The sequence below is a fragment of the Crinia signifera genome, chromosome 6, assembly GCF_055691185.1.
Source record: "Crinia signifera chromosome 6, ASM5569118v1, whole genome shotgun sequence".
NCBI classification, from domain to species: Eukaryota; Metazoa; Chordata; class Amphibia; order Anura; family Myobatrachidae; genus Crinia; species Crinia signifera.
Window position 1 is genome coordinate 153,898,369 of NC_139222.1, and position 21,233 is coordinate 153,919,601.

General features: G+C 39.3%; 1 protein-coding gene across 1 annotated transcript in view; it reads left to right on the plus strand.

Annotated features, from left to right (window-relative positions):
• Positions 1-5,603: 5,603 nt before the first annotated feature.
• LOC146007112 (agouti-signaling protein-like) overlaps positions 5,604-21,233 on the plus strand; it is a 115,744-nt gene continuing 100,114 nt past the window's right edge. The window contains exon 1 of the mRNA XM_083145492.1: positions 5,604-5,727. The gene's annotated coding sequence lies outside the window, so the exon portion shown is untranslated. The remainder of the gene's footprint in view (positions 5,728-21,233) is intronic.

Sequence of the window (21,233 nt, forward strand, 5' to 3'; positions counted from 1 at the left end):
GAGTGTTATATGTCACGATTGTTGTCTGTACCTGATGAAGGGGGTCACACCCCGAAAGCTTGTATTTTAATACAGACGTTTTTCTACACTTACTACTGCCTCCTGAGTGCTGCCTTCCTTGGAAATATATTTATGTATTTTGTCCGGGCACCGGGGCCTATTATATACTGAGAACAAGTTGAGTGCCGGCTGAGTTGGACTCCTGCATGATTATATCCCTGCTTCTGCTGTGATATTGATGTTGCAAGGCACCTATCGTTAAAGCTTCTATCCTTTTGTTATTTTATACCATATAACCGGGTCCTCTATTGTCATCTGTGGGAACCCTACCTGCATCATTTGCATGATGGACGCCGCTGACCCATCCATGTCTCAGGATGCCCCTGGTTGCCATAACATCTCTGGCGTACAGGATGTATTATTCAGATTTACTGAGGCTGAAATTACTGGGATTTTATTTGATGTCGACACTGATGCCGACACGGAAGAAAACATGCCCAATATTGAAGAACTGCATCGCCATTTATTCAAGTTGCACCGTCGGAGAATTGACTTTTTGCTGCATGGCACCACATTGTCCGATTATTATCGTGCCAAACGCATTCCACGTGGATTCAGGGTTCATAATTCACCCACTATAGGACGCCAAAATCCTGAATTCGTCCGCAAGTGGGTCGGTATCCTGAATCGTTGTGCACTTGACCTTATGGTGCTTGTAATTGATGAGGCTGGTCATGAACTCCGGGCCACTAAAGATAAAATTGCCGATTTCTGCACTGAGCATACCACCATCTTGGATGTTCCAGCTAATCTCAGCTGGAAGCAGAAATTGGATGACCAATGCCTGTCCTACAAGAAAGAATTACTTAAATTCAAACGTGACAAAAAAGCCACTGTGGATATGGACTATGAGACCAATAGAGTCTATAGTTGGCTGTCTGGTCAAACATCTAATACCAAACCCGACTCAAGAGGACGTCGCCGCAGACCTTGGCAACAGCGAGGTGGCCGCAACACCAATACTGGTTCAGGCCCCACCCCTGTCAGCGACAGTGACTTTCAATTCTCCGAGTCGGATGAGGCCTCTGGTTCCCAGGGCGGCCCTTTGGATCGGGGCGCCGTGGCCTCCAGCAGCACCACAAAAGGCCGGCCACCCGCAGGGGTGGACAAAACAAGAGACATCAGGCGCAATCCGCAGCGGCTAAAAGGCACCAAGAAGTACTAATCTTCAATTTGTCCAAACGGGTTCTGTCCTCCACTGAGATCGCTGTCCTTAACCGAGGATTGTCATTCGTCCCTACAAATGCATTTGACGAGTTCAGCTGGCGAGGCGATCAACATCGGTTGATGCGTAAATTACGCCTTAAAGAACATTTTCAGCATGCCCCCCCTCCAGTTGCCAAAGATCCTGTTACCACGTTTACTGCCTCTCTCTCGCATTCATCTTTTGACCCCCCCCTCGTCTAACGCCTCCATTAAGACGTTTGGACGCCTACTGGACCAATCTGTGTCCAGATTTAAGGCTGCACCAGGCCGGGTGCGGAAAAATTTGTCATATGAGGAATCTCTGGCCTTGAAGCAACTCAGCCAGTATGATGATATCCTCATAAGGCCAGCCGACAAGGGTGGGGCCATTGTTATTTTGGATATTGGCGATTATAGAGATGAGGTGTACAGACAGTTGGCAGAAGTGGCTGTATATGAGGAGCTGCGCCACGACCCTACCGTCCGTTTCCAAAAGGAACTGTCAACCATCCTCACCACGGCGGTGAATGAGGGGACTTTGACTGACAAAGCGCGTAAAAATCTATACAAGAACTCTCCTACTGTTCCTGTGCTTTACATTCTGCCCAAATTGCATAAGGACCCGATTAAGCCACCTGGCCGCCCCATCATCGCGGCCAGGGACTCCCTCTATCAACCTGTGGCACAATTATTAGATCATTTGCTACAGCCCCTCTTGTTAAGTAAACAAGCGTTCTTGAAGGACACCAACAGTTTTTTGAATTTGTTGGCAGGCATTGGTCACGTTCCGACCAATACTATTATGTGTTGTCTTGACGTTAATAGCCTGTATACCTCCATCCCCCATGGTGGGGGTCTACAGGCTATGCGTCATTTCTTATCTGAATTTTTGGACCCTAATGTTTTCTCCCATGATTTATTTTTACAATTACTTGCTCTCACCCTTGAGAGGAATTACTTTCTCTTTGATGGCCATTTTTATCTTCAAAAGCGGGGATGCGCCATGGGTTCTGCCGTGGCGCCATCCTACGCGAACATTTTTATGTTCGGCCAAGAGGAGGAAGTGTTCCTTAATAGGCCTGAGATCAAGTGTCGTTTACTCCTGTACACCCGCTACATAGATGATATTTTCATCATGTGGACGGGTGTGCAGGAGGAATTTGACAATCTCATGTCTTTTGCCAATTCACGTGACTCTCCTATACGTTACACCTACGAGTGCAGCACCACTTTGGCACACTTCCTTGATGTGGAAATTTCTATCCACAATAACAAGATCAGTACTGACGTGTTTTACAAAGATGTATCACGCAATACATTTTTAATGTCCAGCAGCCACCATCCACCAGCATTAAAGCGTGGCCTGCCACTATCTCAAATGATCAGGGTGGCAAGACTGGTGAGTGATCGTGATGTCCTCTCAGATCGGCTTGACCATTTAATTGGTAAATATCTGATTAGAGGTTATGATCCTACCCTTCTAGCCGCCCAGAAAACGCAGGTCATGCTCATGCCTCGTCAGTCACTGCTTGAGCCCAAGAAACGTCCTACTGAGGATGTGATTCCGTGGACTAGTACATTCTCCACAGCCAGCCCCATCCTCAGTTACGCTACCAAATCACTCTGGCCGATAGTTAAAACTGATTTGGAGCTCCCTGGATTTCGGGCCTCTCGGCCCATGGCTGCGTTCAAGCGTGGCCCTAATTTGCGAGATCGGCTGGTGAAAACAGAAATCACGGGGATGGGCATTCCACGTGCCCCGAACACCACCTTTAAGGCTGCAGGCTGTTACAGTTGTTTAAATTGCGTTACTTGTAATCATATGATCACTTGTAAAAGTTTTAAACATCCACACACCGACAAGGAATACCAAATTCGCCATGTGGTGTCATGCCGTACTGCATTCGTGGTATACATTATAGTATGCCCCTGTGGGCTTTATTATGTGGGCCAGACCACGTGCCCCTTTAGAGTACGTATGGGGCAACACAGGTCGGCGATTGACTTGTCATTGCGTGGCAAGACCATTGACCAGCCTGTGGCGCGTCATTTTAAAATGTTGGGTCACTCATTGGCATCCCTCAAGTATTTTATAATTGATCACATCAAGGAATCCTTGCGCAGAGGTGATCGCGCCAGGCAACTTCTGAGACTTGAATCCCAATGGATTCTGAGATTGGATGTAACACATCCACGGGGTCTAAACGACAAAATTAATTGGAATGCCATCATGTAATTTTGCCTGTTGTAAATAAGTTTTTTCTATATATGTAATTTCTGTGTATATGCGCATATTCTCCTATGCGCTGACACATTTTTGCATATACGTCTTTTTATATGTTGTTGTTTTTGTTTTTTTATTTTTCTTTTTCTTTCTTTTTTTGATATTATGCGTTTTTGATATTATGCGCTATTTTGATGTTATATGTATTCATTATGTGCTCTTGTTCCCCCCAGCCCTGGTCCCCCTCGCCGCTTGCAGGCGGCTCCTTCCGGAATATGCGTCTTCACTGTGATCAGTGAAACGCAAGCTTCTGAGGTTGCTTAGCAACCAGATTCACCAGTGAGGTTACACATGATGCCGCGCACTTCCTGTCTGTGCGCCGGAAACGCTGACAGCGTGCGGGGGTGATCGTGGCTGATGGTGACTACAAATAGGTGAGTGTTATATGTCACGATTGTTGTCTGTACCTGATGAAGGGGGTCACACCCCGAAAGCTTGTATTTTAATACAGACGTTTTTCTACACTTACTACTGCCTCCTGAGTGCTGCCTTCCTTGGAAATATATTTATGTATTTTGTCCGGGCACCGGGGCCTATTATATACTGAGAACAAGTTGAGTGCCGGCTGAGTTGGACTCCTATATATATATATATATATATATATATATATAAACAAACTAGATGAAGCGGCACTCATCAGTCTTCAAAGTAATATACTGTATATATTACATCTTTTTTATCAGAAAATGGCGCAACTTTTTGTATTCCATTTCTAGATGCAGCTGAAAGTTTCCATTTTATTGATGTACTCTTCAAATGAGTAAGAATGTGAAGAAAATCGGAGAGGAGTGGTGGTTTGGACAAACAAATATTTCATCTTATGTTCAAAAAATCAACATACCCCAATTCCTAGTATGACTACCAGCTCTAAATATAGCCCAGAGTTTCCTTGAAACAAGGAAATTAACCTCTCAGGGACAGGTTCCAGAAATAGAAATAGAAAGAGTCCCAGCAGGTTATCTAAAATATTTATACAGGACTTATTGGACTGACAGCTTTAGCTCTGCAGGTTATGACAAAGCAATGAAACACTCATCATTAGACATAAACTGAGCACATCATTACTAAATTCATTTACACCACCCATAGAGTCCTGAGAGCATCTACATCTGTTGTATTGGCTGTGCTTTACCCAGCTCACACCAGACACTGCAGGAGGTGACCAAACCTCATGAAACTTAGTTATATTGTGAGTAATTGCTACCTGCCATAGATTATTAACAGAATATTGATTAATGTTTCAATATCTCCTATAGTGATCCCACAAGACTTCAGATATAGATGTAAGGAACAATTGATGATATTACTAATGTTTGGTGTTATAAAGAGTATATAGATGGAATTTATATAGATATATACATAGATGTATAGAAAACATATTATAATTCAACTCTTGAAATCCGTGATAGTTATAGAGAAATGAAACGCCAGCACTCAATATTGTGCTAAAGAAAATAGAGTACACTATAGGAATGTCCAATAGTAGAATTTATGTCAGGGGTATGGGGCAGTGGTCAACACTGTAAAATATAGATCAAAACAGATTTTTTTTTACAATTAATTTTATATGCTGTTTCACAATATCTTCCGCTTAAGTTACTTTTCAAAGGGTTAATCTTGTGTTTTGTTTTGTGTGGGTTGCAGAGAAATATCATGTAAGCCCCTAATTGCTAAGCAGGGATTCTCTCTGAAGACACAATTTAGAGTTACTTCCAAAAACAAATACAGACTGTTCCTGGAAAACTTTATAAGAGTTGGCAAATTGTTGATTATATAAATATTTGTTTTCTCACCCAAGTGTTGGTCAATGAGATCTATTTAGCCTCTAGAGCCTGTGCTTTTTTATATTACATTAAAATTATCTCTGACAGAGTTAAGAAATATGTCTGTACAGACAGTGGGAATGTTGATTGACAACCCTAAATTCAACATTCAGCCCAATAAGCTGTTGTGTTGAAACATAGTTGCCATCTTTGGGAAAATATGTGTGTGCTGCTAAGCAGCAAGGAGATGGGCTTGAGAGAACATTACATCTCCCATAATTTTAACTTGCCAGTTTTACTGGCTGTTTGATCAGTACTGCTTTTATTTTTTTTTCTCCTTGTCAAAATTGCTTTCAGATTTTTTTTTGTTCTCTTAGACTTACTCACAGTCCAAGAAAGAGAAAGCAGATTGATCGTGCCCATACGTGTTATCAGGTATGTGGGTTTACTTTTCGGGTTGTCTTTAATCAACCTTCATCAAACTCTATCATCAGCTTCTGCAAATTGTATTTTGGTTTGTTTCCTTACTTAATATTTAATGTGAAAATGTAAAGAGACTAATGTGAAAGGTCTGTGAAACATGAGAATTTGTTTAAGCTGCAACCCTTCAGTTAAACAAAATTACCGGCAGCTGTCCTTCATATTATAAGTGGTAATTTTCAGTGTATACCAAATCGTAAGACACTTCACCTAACGATAGCTGCATTTTGCTTTATTTAATGCAGTCCCAAACTCAGTCCGCAAGGCACGCTAACAGTCTGAGATTTAGTGATATGCATGCTTGAGCACAGGTGACTTAATTATCACTCAGTTATTTTGAATTTAACCATCTGTGGTGCTGCCCAGATATCACAAAAACCTGCACTGTTAGCATGCCTTGAGGACCAGGGCTGGGAATGACTGCTCTATTTACTTCGGAAAATAAGTATTTGTTAAACTGCACTAAAACATATGGAACTTCCAAAATAGCAAAACTGAAACTATTTAAATAAATGTGCTGTCAAAATTTTGAGAAAAATACTTCATCATGTTAGCTGTGGTTTAATGTTATTAACAAATATATAACAAATTGCCTATCACTTCAGATATCTATCTGCCTGCTAAGTAAATTATCAGAATAATTATAGCATCTGGGTTAATTATTTTGGGGAATATATTATGTTGTAAATGTATACCTGAATAATGACATTGGACGAAAAAGTGGCAACTGAAATAGTCAAATTCCCAAGATACAACTCACTGTTATATAATATCCATCGTTATATAATATCTTTACTTAGATAATTGTCATTAGTTTGCAGCAAAACTATATATTTTACAACTGCTATAAAAGATTTGTCTTTTATTAGGGCTTGTTTTAGAATTGTAAAGTGCCGTAGCTCTTCTTCAGATTTATATCCAATTCAACAGAATTATAAACAACACTAAGGTGGGGGGGGGGGGGGGGGGTATTCAATTAAGTGCAGTTTACATTAGAAACATTCATAAAAAAACATGCATAAAAAAAATAATTTTCGGATTATTGTAGATTTTTTTATTATATTGGTGTATTCAAAACTACATAATACATATATCAACACTATTTATTTCCTCTACATTAAGTCATAATCCAATATTTGATGCACCATAAATATCTGCAAGGGCTGGTATGAAAACTTAATAGGAAATTAACTAGAACACAAACTGCACTATTTTGTAATCATGACCTAAATGGTTTCTTAAATTGTTGTAATCATGACCTAAATGGTTTCTTAAATTGTAGTTGCGTATGTCAGTGCCAATAAGTAGGTAAAAAAGTTGAACACATTGATAATATTTAGTTCAGTCTTTTTTATAACACAAATATGTGCACACATTGAAGTATAATTTAGGTCCTGCTTGAGGTCTGCTGCTTGCCGTGGTCGTACAAGACTTACTGTATGTACATAACTGTATAACAGATTTTAAATCTACATACTGTACTGTAGTTTTGAGCTGGCCCTAATGTATGGAGTCTGTGGGCGTTCCAATTTTTTTAATGGAAATAACTCTGCAGCTTGTGGACAATAAAATTATTTTACCATCAATTTTTGTGATTTGAGCTTTAGAAATATGTATATCTATTTAAAATAAAGGTACTTGTGTAGTTTCATGGCGCCAGCATGGCCGTGCGTCCATGTCCCCTTGCCCAACGTGGATAGTGGGGGTATGAACTATCCACGTTGGTGTGGAGTTTATTTTAGAAAGTGTGGCAAGCGCCGACACGGAAGTAGCACGCGGCCATGCTGGAGCTGTGAAACTACACAAGTACCAAAATAAAATATAATAAAATCCATAAAACTTGGCAGATTAGGGGCAGGAGTACTTAAAGTCGCCCTGAGACAGAGATGTGCGTCAGAAGCTCAAATGTGACTGCTCAGCAGCAGATTGACCCTGGAAAAGCAGTTACAATAAACTTACTAATGAATCTAAAATGTATACGTTTTTAAAATAACAGATTACTTCAATAACATGATTACCACTTCTAGACCACTTCTGGTGAGCTACTGACCTTTTCAATAGAAGTCAATCCTACAGCAAACTGTAAATTCTGTAAACGTTGTAAAGTTTGCTGACAGCATTTAAGTGATCGAAACTAATAATCCAACGGAAATCTGTGATGCTGCATAATGTTTTCATTGTGCATAGAAATATGCATAACTTAACGGCACTTTGGCAAATCCTTTAAGCCTGTATAATCTTAGCAAATCTTCATAGGGGAAACCATCTAGGGATCAATTTATTAAAACTGCATTTATCTTGGAGATAAAAGATAAGTTTTTCTACTGCAGATATTTATAATTATTTCCTCATCATGGCAGCAGAGAAAATCTCTGGAGGCCTTTATGTTTCACTCTGGGGGCCTCCTTTTCATTCTTCTGAGCATGAATGGGGTTGGAAGCTTAGCATGAGCTTTCAGTTTTACGATTACTACCAAAAATAAATAAATATATATATATATTTTTTTTGCAAAAGGATTTATACAGAAAATATATAGCAATGTATTTCATAGGGTCAATCTAATTAGCCATGAAGGTGACGAGTTGCTGTTGCAATAGTGGAGAAACCCTAACGACGGCACCACAATTCACTTCCCTTCGGTCCTTATCTCACACTGGATTTTGGATACAGTCCTAGGGGGCTTTAAGCAAAAATTCTGTGAGTTCAGCAGTGTTGTGAATGGACTTGTGGCTAATTGGTTTGAGCCCCATATGTTAGAAGTCTAAACTGCAATGCAAAATATAATAATTTTATTCTGGGGTTGAGGTAGTCTTCCTATTTATTTCTGGACAGAAAGACAAAATAATGTATTTGATCAATAAATGACAAAGAAAAATTGTATTCTATCATATTGTGCTGAGACTTGTACTAACTTGATACCTGTTACAATGGTTGGCAGGCAATGCTTAATACTGATCGAGTTATTAATGATAGCAAACCACTTAATGGGGGAAATTTTTACTAAGATGGGAGTTGTATTTCACATGGTATGTTGTTATGGGCAACCAATCAGATACCATCTATAATCTTCTTGAAGATGTTAAATAAATAAGAAGTAGATTCTGATTGGTTGCCCGTAGCAATGTCCCATGTGAAAAAGAACTCCCATCTTTTAGTACATTTCCCCTGATATGTTTGTTGAAACTAATGAAAACATTGCCAGTTAAAAACGATGCCAGTAAAAGGTCTGTTTTCCTGATTTCTCTTTTCTTCAAATGACAAAGGCAGACAGAGCTGTAATAATGAAATGAAAGTTTCTTTCTGCAATGTCTGTGAAAAAAAGTGATCATTATTTATAAATATATATATGAGTAGACTGGTTCACGGTGGCAATTAGAAATGAAAACGCGTACACATGCCATTTAAAGCATACCAACATTTCAATGCAGCAGCATTTACGTCAGGGCAATTCCCCTTATTCATTTAGTGCCTGTCAAAATGAGCAGTTTTTATCTGCATTTTCAGAAAAGAACACAAAGAAATTCAGATTTACTGTTGCATACAGATCGATTGATCGCTGTGTCCCATTTTCTCTGTCTACAATGAAGGAAATAGTATACACTGTGTGTGTGTGTGTGTGTGTGTGTGTGTGTGTGTGTGTGTGTGTGTGTGTGTGGACGGGGTGGGGTGGGGGGATGGGACGTCTGTATATCTGAGCCGCATGTACGGTATATGGATCTCTATGCCACACAATTTTTTATTTCATTTCTCGAAGTGCATTTTGTCTAGGCTCATTATGTGAATGAGCCCTAAGCCTGGGTCAGGATAACTACAGAACTACAGTATAGTCTATCGCCAACATTGTAAGCTGGTGATAAAGCGAAAACTCTTGTTTGGCTATGTTATGTAAAGTTATAACCTGGTTAAACCACAAGAAAAAAATTATGAAAATAATATGGTATGATCATTTAAAATAGGAGGCAAGAATAAAAAAAAAGTGCAACATTTGATATACATAAAATAAATAATTTTGTCATTCTTTGAGTGATACCTAAAAAATAATATAAATTAAACCCATTTTTGTTCATAATATTCCCCTTAATTTAGTAATATAATTTGTTTATTTAAATGGTACTGTAGTAACCCAATAGTTTCCGCTTGGAGTACAGAAGTATGATTTTAAACCCGTGAAGTGATTCCACATGAGAACCAACAATGCAATTAAACCTATGTTTTATAATATATGACTAGCTAATATTTGAACATAAAAAGAATACTGCAGTAAATAAAAAAATATACTTGTAATATTTGTATTTTTATATTTTTGATATGTAACAATAATCAGGATACAGTATTAATATCGCCATCTTCATTTTATTTAAAAGTAAATTATTCCATATATATATATATATATATATATATATATATATATATATATATATATATATATATATATATATATATATATATATATAAAAAGCACTTACCCCCCTTGGTTGTAGAAGGATAGGAACCGGCACACGGGTGGATGGTGAAGAAAAGTTGATTTATTGTACAAACATGATTGCACACAACGACAGCTGTACACCTGACAGCTGTTTCAACTGAAATAAACGGTTTTCATATAATATATATATATATATATATATATATATATATATATATACTGTACAATATTTAAGAACACAGAGCTTGAACTGAATCTTTAAATTTTTTATTTTGGTTGGTTAAAAATAGTGAGATGTACGTAGTCTTGAAAGTGATACAATTGAGAGTGATAAACCACCAACCAATTAGCTCCTACCTGTATTTTTTCAAACCCAGCCTGTAACATGGTAGTTACAAGCAGATTGGCTGGTGGTTTATCACTCCCCATTTTATCAATTTTCATTCTTAGTACATCTGACCCAAAGAGAGCAGTAAAGCAACCCAACAGTAAAATCATGAGCAACACATATAAGCAAATTTGCAATAGGGTCATTTCCAAGAAATCATTGTATAACAGACATAGAAATACAGAAGACCCATGTTTTACTTGGTGACTAATTTAAATTCTGCATTCATGCAGTTGTTTAGAATTCTTTAAACTCAGCGTACCCATCCATGTTTTATGACTAACAGCTGAGTTAACTCTCCTCCCACATGAATGAATTGTAGTCCTTAATTTTCTGTTAGGGCACTTTAGAGTATAGTCAAACTAAAGATGAGCAACATTTACAGCATTACAGCACTTTGAGTTCTATTTGAAGAAAGGTGCTATATAAATGGTATTATTATTATTAGCCATATAAAATGCACTGAATCCTAGGTAGGCACATGCCAGTATTGCAGGAATATTATCAGAAACTATCTTAATGTGCATCTTCTGTCCAGCTTAATTTAATGTTTTTTTTTTTTTTTTTTAACTCTCAGCTCTTTTCATCCTACAGTAAATCTTCCCCACGGATGTCTCTGCTAAATGTGATGGAATTCTATCTTGCATTCCATTTTTTTTTCCTTTTTCATGCAGAAAACACTATTGGCTCCTTTAAAACCCTTAACTTCCACTTTGAATACAGAAAGCAGTAACTCTTACCATTCCTATATAAATAGCATTAAATGGAGTGAACTATAATGCTTGTTATTTGGTGATTTATTTTATATTATATTCATATATATATTTGTATTAATATAAAAAAATGACTAAAATGGTTTAATCACATACAATATAAGGAGTATAGTCTATCCTACAAAAATAAACTTTATGTGCTGAATATGTTTTTGACAGTTCAGTGTATTTGCATATTTTTTCATACAGTATTATAATTATTAATATTGATGACAACAAATTTATGTGAAAACAATTTAAATAGAAATGTTATATTTAGTTGTAAATTTGTTAATTATTTGCAATACAAAACATCTATCTAATAATATTATTATAACAGTTAATTGCATAATTTGAATTTTTTAAGCTTTATACATTTAATATTTCCACATATATGTGATTTGTTAAAATCTGCATAAAAACTCATTTGCTTTATAACATTAAAAGTATGGTAGCATAAATGTATGTGAATTAGTTGTGCATGACTTTACAGGCTTTTAAAAAAAAATCTCTTCTTAAATAAGCAGGTTGAGTATCCCTTATCCAAATATCCGTTATCCAAATTATTCCAAAAACCATACATTCCAGAAAGTGATAATATATTTCTTTCAAAAAGCACTATTGGGGACATCTGTATCTGGCACTACTGAGTACACATGATATGTAACAGGCACTACTGTTTGTAACAGGCACTACTGGGGACATCTGTAACAGCACTACTGAGGGCATGATATGTAACTGACACTAAGGGGGATATGTAATACCTGATCATGACTGTCGGTCTGTCCCGACAGCCGTGATCCTGGCCCATTTGTGCTTTGCCCGGCAGCAAATCGGCAGGCTGCATTCAATGTCCCTCCTGCCGACCGACGAAAAGGGGGTGTGTCCGTGTAAATGGCTGTGGATTGGTTATATACGTCCAGGATCGCGACAATCCACAGCCGTTTCATGTTATGAAACCTTGATTTAAGCATAAATAAAATATTTGTGTGTATGTCATGTGTTTGTACAATATACATGCAAGATACCTCATTGAAATATAAAAATATTCTGAAATACGGAATAATCCGTTATCCAAAATTCTTCTGGTCCGGAGCATATTGGATAAGGGATGCTCAACCTGTACATATTATATAAGACTTCTGTCACACTTTAAACAGGGCAGTGCGTAGAATGTGGAGATAATTACAGCATTTCCATGTGGTCTGTGGAGAGGCTGGGGCTTATTGATGTGATTGTATTCTAAGTATAACATTCTAGCCCCACCCCTATGCAGATTTAAGCCAATCGTGACAATTTCTCTTGTTGTCTGGGGCATAATGATGCAATTAGCATGGTCCTGCCACCATCACCACCCTCTTGCTTCTCCTCTTTGGGCATCTACCTTAGGGAAGAAGTGAAAGTAGGTAAGTATGATGAAAAGGTCAACATGAGTTTTTTAAGCTTTTTTGGTGTCAGTGTTGACACCTCGGCACGTGGACTCCCAATTAGTGTACTGCATCCCCTTGCATGGCTTGTTTTTTCTGATATGCTGTGGCCAGGTGTTCCGCTGCACTCAGAACAATTTATTGTTCCCAACCAGAGTCCACATGGTTGGCAAAGTATGAAAAAAGTTTGACAAAATGGAAAAAATGTCCGCCAATATAAAATGCTGAAGCATAAAATGTGTTCATTTATGTATAGCCACATATGGGTATATTTCATTCAAACTTTAGTACAACAATTTTCAATTTTGCTACATTTCTTAAATACTATATACATGTTTCCAAAGTCCTAGGTATAATATTCTTTCATTTTTATTAATATCAGCAAAGATCATTGTAGAGTGTAAAATGAGATTCGCTATGTGTATATTTATTAATTAAGTACAACATAAAGTAATACGGGTATTTGTTAATGCTACTGTGACAGGTGCCCTCCACATTGCAAGGCAAACTCCGGACCATGTAATGCAAAAGACCAGTAGGGCGGCAATCTGCGTTTCAAATGATCAATAGGACAAATCTCAAGACACAGCCTTTTCCTGGTGACCATTTAAAACTCAGAGTGCTACGTCCTGGTCAGTCCTGTGTGTGTGTGTGTGTGTGTGTGTGCGAGAGAGAGAGCGAGAGCATGTGTGGTGTGTGTGTGTGTGTGTGTGTGTGAAATGTTATGTAGGGTAAATTAGAATTTTATATTTATAAGTACTTTACACATAAGAACATTTGTCTTTAAATAAGCAGTGTTTCTTTTGATTTCTCATTTACTTACATGCTTATTTGGGAAATATATACAATATTAGTAAGCCCGCTCAAAGAAAAAGCTCGGAAAGCTAGTTCCTCTATGTGAGAGAAAGAGAAGTCGTTTCACTCACTACCAACAGATGGCAGTGTTTCAGAGACACACAATCAGACACTAGACATATATATATATGGATGATATTTATGAATTGCTAATAATAACTTAGAATAATATGTATGCACAAGAAAAATGAATAAGCTCTCCACTATTGTTTTTTTCTTTACACCTAATAATTTATATCAAATTACTAACTATTAATATTGAATAATTACTTTTATCTTAGCCTACGATGTATTTTATTGTATACCACTGAATTTAATATATACACACCTATTTTATGTTGAACAAACAGTGTTATTTGACGTTGTGACGCCTCCCACAACTCTCACCTGATGTGCCACCAGGTCGGGTGAGAGCAGCTCGCCCGGTGCCGCCCCAGCTCCCGCCATCTTCTGGCCACCTCCTGCTGCATCCTGGACACCTCACACCATCGCTCACTCGATCCCAGCGCCAGCGAGTTGAGCAACAATCAGCAACCAAATCCGACATTCGGATTTGGCCACTGATTTGAATAGGTAGTGTAGGATTCATTCCGAAAAATCTATGTCAGAATGAATCCAACCACTAATTAAATATACCTTATAGTCTTCATTTTATACATAATCTCACATATGGGGCTAATAAAGCTTCAATGTAGTAAATACATTACATCAACTCTGTTACTGTCACAAAGGTTTGTTTGTGGATGGAATAAGGTTTAGTTCTCCGAGCCGAACTGATCCTCCCCGAGCGTGGCATGCACAGAAATTCGTGAGAGCCCACTCCTGCAGTGCAGCTCAGTCCGAGAAGTTTCCGGGTATATCACCTAAGTGGTTAAAGGCCTATATGGGTCCATTAAATAAAAAATACTTTCATTTTACAAAACGTTTGAGAATTGCATAAGCTTTCAGACGGGCCTTAAGAATATAATAATAGGGTGTGAAAACACACATTTTCACATTATTTTAGTATAATATTCAAATAATATTGATAAATACTCCCATATATGTCTGATCACAGGGAATAAATTCATTTACACAGTACTGTACATATGATCCATTTCTTAATGAATGACCTTTTGGTAATGTAAGCTGTGTTTCCAATGTCCCATAGGGTTATTTTCATAGGCCTCTAGGAAGTTTGGAAAGATAACTTGGGTAAATTTCAAAGGGCTTGTTAGTTCAAAAGATCTCTAGAATTTTTGTCAAGGTGTTAAAAGCCTCACCAGAGGGGGTGGCAGGAATGTAAACTGGTTTCTTAACAAAATATGTCTTTGGACAAAATATCATTGTCAGGTAAGAGTATTTATGATTGAACATATGGGTGACCACAAAATCAAAGACATTACTTCACTACTGGCATTATTCATAATGTAAGGAATTCATGTACAGTATATACTTTGCATAGTATCACTTAGCAACAACACGTTTCATGTAACCTGCGGTGGGAACATCCCTTCACAACAATTAAATCTCTCAGCTGGATCCACACATGTATAATAGTAATAAAGCATTCCAGGGAAGTTCAATGAAAAAATGATGAAGTATTGTTACCAGGGAACACCTGCTCCATAGATGTTATCGGCATTCACCCAGCAACTTTTCCAGTCACAAGGAATGAGGGGTTGTGGGGGAAAGATAGTTTTAAACCCCAAATATTCAAATTGGGGTACATTTATTTCTCTTATCACCTCCTTTTATAACATCTATCTCCTCCAATATTGAAATGCAGTCATTCAAAATGTTGACATGATCTGAATACCAACATGGACGAAATATCAACAGTCACAATAATGACATTGTCAACTAGTAGAATGTGGACAGTCCATTCACTGAAATTGGCTTGCTAAAGAAAGATTTTATGGTGAAATCCAGGGCCGGTGCTAGGGTATTTGGCGCCCTCCTGCAAACTATTAAATTGGCGACCTCCTACAAAAACAGAACAATACATTGGCACTTCCCTGCACCTCCTCCCCGAACACACATTACTACCGCTACCCTGCACCTCACACTACATCAGTGGTACCCTGCAGCCCATCCCCATACCACTACCCTGCACACACACTACATCAGTGGAATCCTGCAGCCCATCCCCATACCACAACCCTGCTTGTACACACTGCACTACCGCCGCTACCTTGCACCTCACTCCCCACACAGACTACATGATGGAACTGATATAGACCTGATCGCTGCTGTGCGAATTTGCAGATGACTGCGAGCAGACAGCCATCGCCCCGCCAAACTGAAGTCCCGCCCTGTGCAAGTCTGCAAATGAATTGCTGATCACAGACCATCTGCAAATCCATTCGCAACTCACTGTGCAAGTGTATGTAACTTTGACTCTCAGCAACAGAGACCGGCTGATCGAAGCCAGCACTGACTTCACAGACCCTACCTGAAAACACCACCCACAAACACTGGCTTTCTGTCAGTCAAGTTGTGAGGGATTGCAAAAAAAGTAATTGATGCTTTTTGTTCTTGTTTGACCTTGCGCATGCACACTATGATCTGTACACATGCGCAGTCATTCAATAATTGATGGACTTGTGAATTCACGCAGCGATCTGGTCTGAATAACCCCCTATCGCTACTACTCTGCACCCCACTTTCTGCACACACTATGTGCCAACAATGGTATACCAGAAAACAATAGCGCTCAAAGTGATTGCAGCTATAAAGTATATCTCAGAGCCTAAAAATCTCTTATTGACAATACAAATACACAATGGTGAAATATACAACAAGTGCTGTCCGGATAAAAAATCTCCTTTTTGGATTCTTAAAAATCCACCACCAATATTTTCTAATGCGGGTGTTCAACTATTCATCCAATGTCCCTTATCACAACACTGACCTATATATCAGGCCCTATGTGTGCATCAGGGTTTCTTTGCCATACCACGGATGGATAGTGACAACTTTCTCACTACACTTTGGCACCTCCTGGATTCAGATGCTTGAACAGAAGATACTGACCTTAATCATAGGCCCTATGATCACATCAAGTTTTCTTTTGGTCTGTTTACTTTACCTGGATTTACACCACACTCTAACACCACGTCCCCTTATTGTATGGACTAACCTCAAGGAGAGGCCATATATGCCCCTTAAAAGGTGTCTTTAATTTTCCAGAATTTTTTTCACAGGAATTCCAAATCAAAGCTTCATATAAAAACTTATTTATTCCAGGTAAAAAAAGGGACATGGAACATGGACCAATGTAAAAACAGGCAACAAAGTTTTAAAATCAAAAACACAAAAAGACTTCACATTGGAGAGACACACTTGCACTTCTTCTGTATCCAGAATGGAAGAAGGCAGTCCCAGATGTAAAGAGGGTTGGTCTCAAACAATGAAAAGTGTCCCTCCACTCACCAACATGTTTTGGGCATTGGTGTTGCCCTTTTTGTACACACTACACTACTGCTGCTACCATGCACACACTACATTAGCATTCATGCTAGACTGTTTTAGCAGGGCGCCACATCTTGACCGATGTTTGAAGGGTAAAAATGTGCCCTGCTGAAACAGTAAAAACAAAAAAATCAGGCTCAACCAATATAAATAAATTATTATATTCACACTGATAACAGATCAAACAAACACTACTCCTTTAAAGCAGCAGCTCCCATATGGTAATTTGATTTACTAGTGCAACATAACATATAGAACTAATAGAATATATATATATATATATATATATATATATATATATATATATATATATGAACCTGTAGCATAGTGATCACCTCTTTTGGGAGGATCAGTCAGTTCTTATCGAGTGAATAGTCTCTATACAGCACAAGAGCTGTGGCAATGGCTACAGTATGTACAAACTCTGCTCAACAGATTGGCAAAAAATACAAGTGTGTCCCACTGTTCATAGAACTTCAGTTAAGCAGCGATCCTTCTGCTCGACCTCTCCTGTGATTAATATATTGTGCCTCACCGCAATTATGGAAGTTCCTCCCTGGTCTCTGGATGTGACAACCATATGTCTTTTGTCAGGCAGCTCAGCGGTGTCCCCGCCTGCACATGCCGTAGCTTGCAGGGATTTCAGGACCAGCGGGGAGAGAGAGGGGAGGGTGGTGCTGCCTGCCTGTCATCTATCCTGACAGGAGCAGCAGGGAGGAAGAGAGGGAAGGGGTACCACACAGATTATGCTATAGAAAAAATGGGAGATGACTGATTGCGCTTAAGCGGTGGTTTGGTAGGGTGCCGCTGGGTGTCTGGGGTAATACTACGAAAATTACCCTAGAATATAATGGAAATACACAGAAAAAACACTCCTGCGCAACCCTGCACCATGGATAGTATAAATGACCATATAAGCTTCTGTATATAAATTTAAATTATTGAATAAAATTCATGTCATAAAAACAGGAAATATTGAATAAAAAATGGGGGGTGGTGTGACCTAATACCAGTATACAATTTGGACTTACATATACATACACACATGAAACATATAAAAACCCTTAGTAGGGTATTTTAATTTGTTGCTGTTCACTTTTTCAGCGCTATATTCGGCAAAGTGGATGATATACAGCACAAAGCATAAAGTTCCACACTCCTGTGTAATTTAAGAAGTACTTGTGTGGGGGGGACTAGGAGGAAGGTACCGTTTGGTGTTCCGTCACTGTCTTTGGAAAAACGGAGGTGTCTGCCGGCAGACTTCAGGTCCTCTCCTGCTGCTGTGGCTGGATAGCGTGGCGTGCCCGGAGGTCCCCTCTGTTAATCAATGCATTTCAACCGTGGTACGGGCTTCGTCAGGATATGCTGCCAGAGCCGCTGCCTGTCATGACAACAGTATGACAGGCATAGCCGTGGAGGCTGCGGCTGCCGGCACTACACTACACATTAGCGGGGATGCAGAGTGGTAAGAGCGCCTCTCCAGCCTGGAACCTCCCTGTTTTGCGTCCTCTGCTGAGCGGGTAGCGCAGACTCTGGTGACATCGCAAGTAGAAGATAATTGCATATTGGTGTTTACAGAATACAGAAATGTGTTTGAAGGTCTAGGTTGTTTGCCTACAGAGAATAAGATAAATATAGACACACAAGTTTCTCCAGTCATACACCCCTGTAGAAAAGTGCCATTTGCACTGAGAGAAAACCTACGAGAATAATTAAACCAAATGGGATTTGGGAATGATACAGAAAGTTGATAAACCTACTGAATGGGTGAGCTCCTTAGTGATTGTTGAAAAGTAAAATGGACAACCCACAATATGTCTAGAAGCAAGAGATTTAACCAAAACTATTAAACGAGAACATTTTAAACTACCAACCAGAGATAAAATTGTGTTGCAATGTGCGGGAGCAAAATGGTTCAATAAATTGGACGCAACTTCAGGATTCTGGCAATTGAAGGTAGATGAGGTCAGATCAATGCCAGGGCCAAAACTAGGATTGCTGGCGCCCGGGTCAAGGCAGTAATTTTGTGCCCCCCCCCCCCCAAAAAAAGAGATTATCTTGGGGAGGGAGATGCATGTGGATGCACAGACACGCAGCATTATCACAGGGTAGGCGCTCAGACTACAGTCAGCTCTCATACACATAAAAAGGATGGAAATACCTTGATTTACACTGTAAATTACCATACTGGCTGGGAAACAGTACTGTCATTTCCAGTATAAATCAGTAATACTGTAGGTTTTTATTTACAGTATAAATCAAGGTTTCTCCAGCATTCAATTAAAGTTATCGGTGGCAATGGCACGAACTGTGGCTGCATATATATTGTAAACTAATTATAACATACCTCCAACAATTTCGATGTGGGATGTGCTGCGGATCCGGCATGGGCCGCGTGGTGTCTGTTATATTTACCACTCTGTGCTGGCTGCCACAGCTCCCTCCCAACTCTCCCTCCAGCACCTCTTCTCCTAAACAATTTGGTCCGGACTGTAGTGAGATGTGGTGCCGGCAATTCTTCAATGTGCTAGTGGTGGCTGCCGCAGCTACCGTCTGCCTCCCGCGCCATCTTCCTCCCTTGCCACTGCTCTTTCACCTCCAATGTCACCCGCATGGTGTCACAGGACTCAGGAGGAGGAAGTACCCAGTGGCGCGAACGGACCACTCTACTTCTCAGCAGTGCCAGAGTTTGTGTTGTCACTGGCTCAGTATGCCCCCCATCACTCAGTCCCCCCCCCCCCGTAGATAAAGCCTTGTCAATGCTTTGCACATTTAATATACCGGAGGGTCAATACAGATTTTTTTGACCAGCATATGGGATATTGGCCCTGATTCTTGTTGACTCGCTAAGCGTGCAAATGCCCACCCCCCACTAGTCACCAATTTTCCCCGTAGGCCTGTGAATGGATGTTTTGCATAAACATCCATTTACAGGCTTGCGTAAGTGACCAAAATCATTTGGTGGTGGCTGACCTTAGAATAATTTCTGAAACGCTCGCTAATCTGTCACTCCCTGGTGACCTAGATTAGCGGCAACCTGCTCCGAGAACAGGGCGGGCAGCTGACATCATGTGATGTCAGCTGCTCACATCCTGGAAGGCAGGTCACCTCCCCATTCGCCCCCTACCTAAGCAAGTCTCCAAGGGTGCCCGCAGTGAAACCCTGCACATAAGCAAATATGCACATGTGCAGATCTTCAGCATCAGTCCCTGTTGCGAATTTGCTAAAGGGCGAGTGAACTAGAATCACTCCAATTTTCTGCTCCAGAAGTATATCACAAAATGATAGACATAATTTTGAACATATTCTAGGTGTTGAAACAATGATGGATGACATTATTGTCTGGAGATCTACAAAGGAAGAACATGATTCTAGATTGAGACAAGTTATCGAACTTATCAAGAAAGTGAATCTAATGCTAATAAAGGACACATTTATGGGTGATGTGGTCTCAGATCAAGGTGTAAGCACTGACACGAGGAAAAAATCAGCCATAGTAAACATGGAACGTCCTAACAACCAAGGCAATGTCAGAATATTCCTTGGAATGATTACTTACTTAGGAAAGTTTATTTCCCAACTCTCTAAATGAACAGCCCCTCTTAGATGGTTGTTAAACAAAGATAACGAGTGGATGTGGCCGCAAGAACAAGAAGAAAGTTGGCAAACGTTGAAACAGATCATAACAGAGCAACTAGTGCTAAGATTCTTTGATCCTACGAAAAGAATAAGAATTTCAGCAGATGCTTCACAATTTGGCCTAGGCTCGGTGTTGTTACAAGAACATGAAGATACATGGCAACCAGTAAACCATGCATCAAGAGCATCGACAAGTGCTGAAATAAGAAATTGTACGCTCAAATGGAAAAAGAACTTCTGGCGATCACATATGCATGTGAGCGATTTCATCAATTTGTGTATGGTCAAACATTTACAGTGGAAACTGACCACAAGCCATTGGTAGCTATCATGACTAAAGCATTACATGACTGTCCCATGAGAATTCAAAGAATTCTTATCACACTACAGAAATATGAATTGGTGTACTGTGGACAAATGTGAAGGTTCCAGAAGTCTGATGGATGAAGTATATGTTAATTTGATTGTAACTTCTCTGCCAGTGTCTCTTGCAAGACAAGAACAAATTAGAAAATAAACTG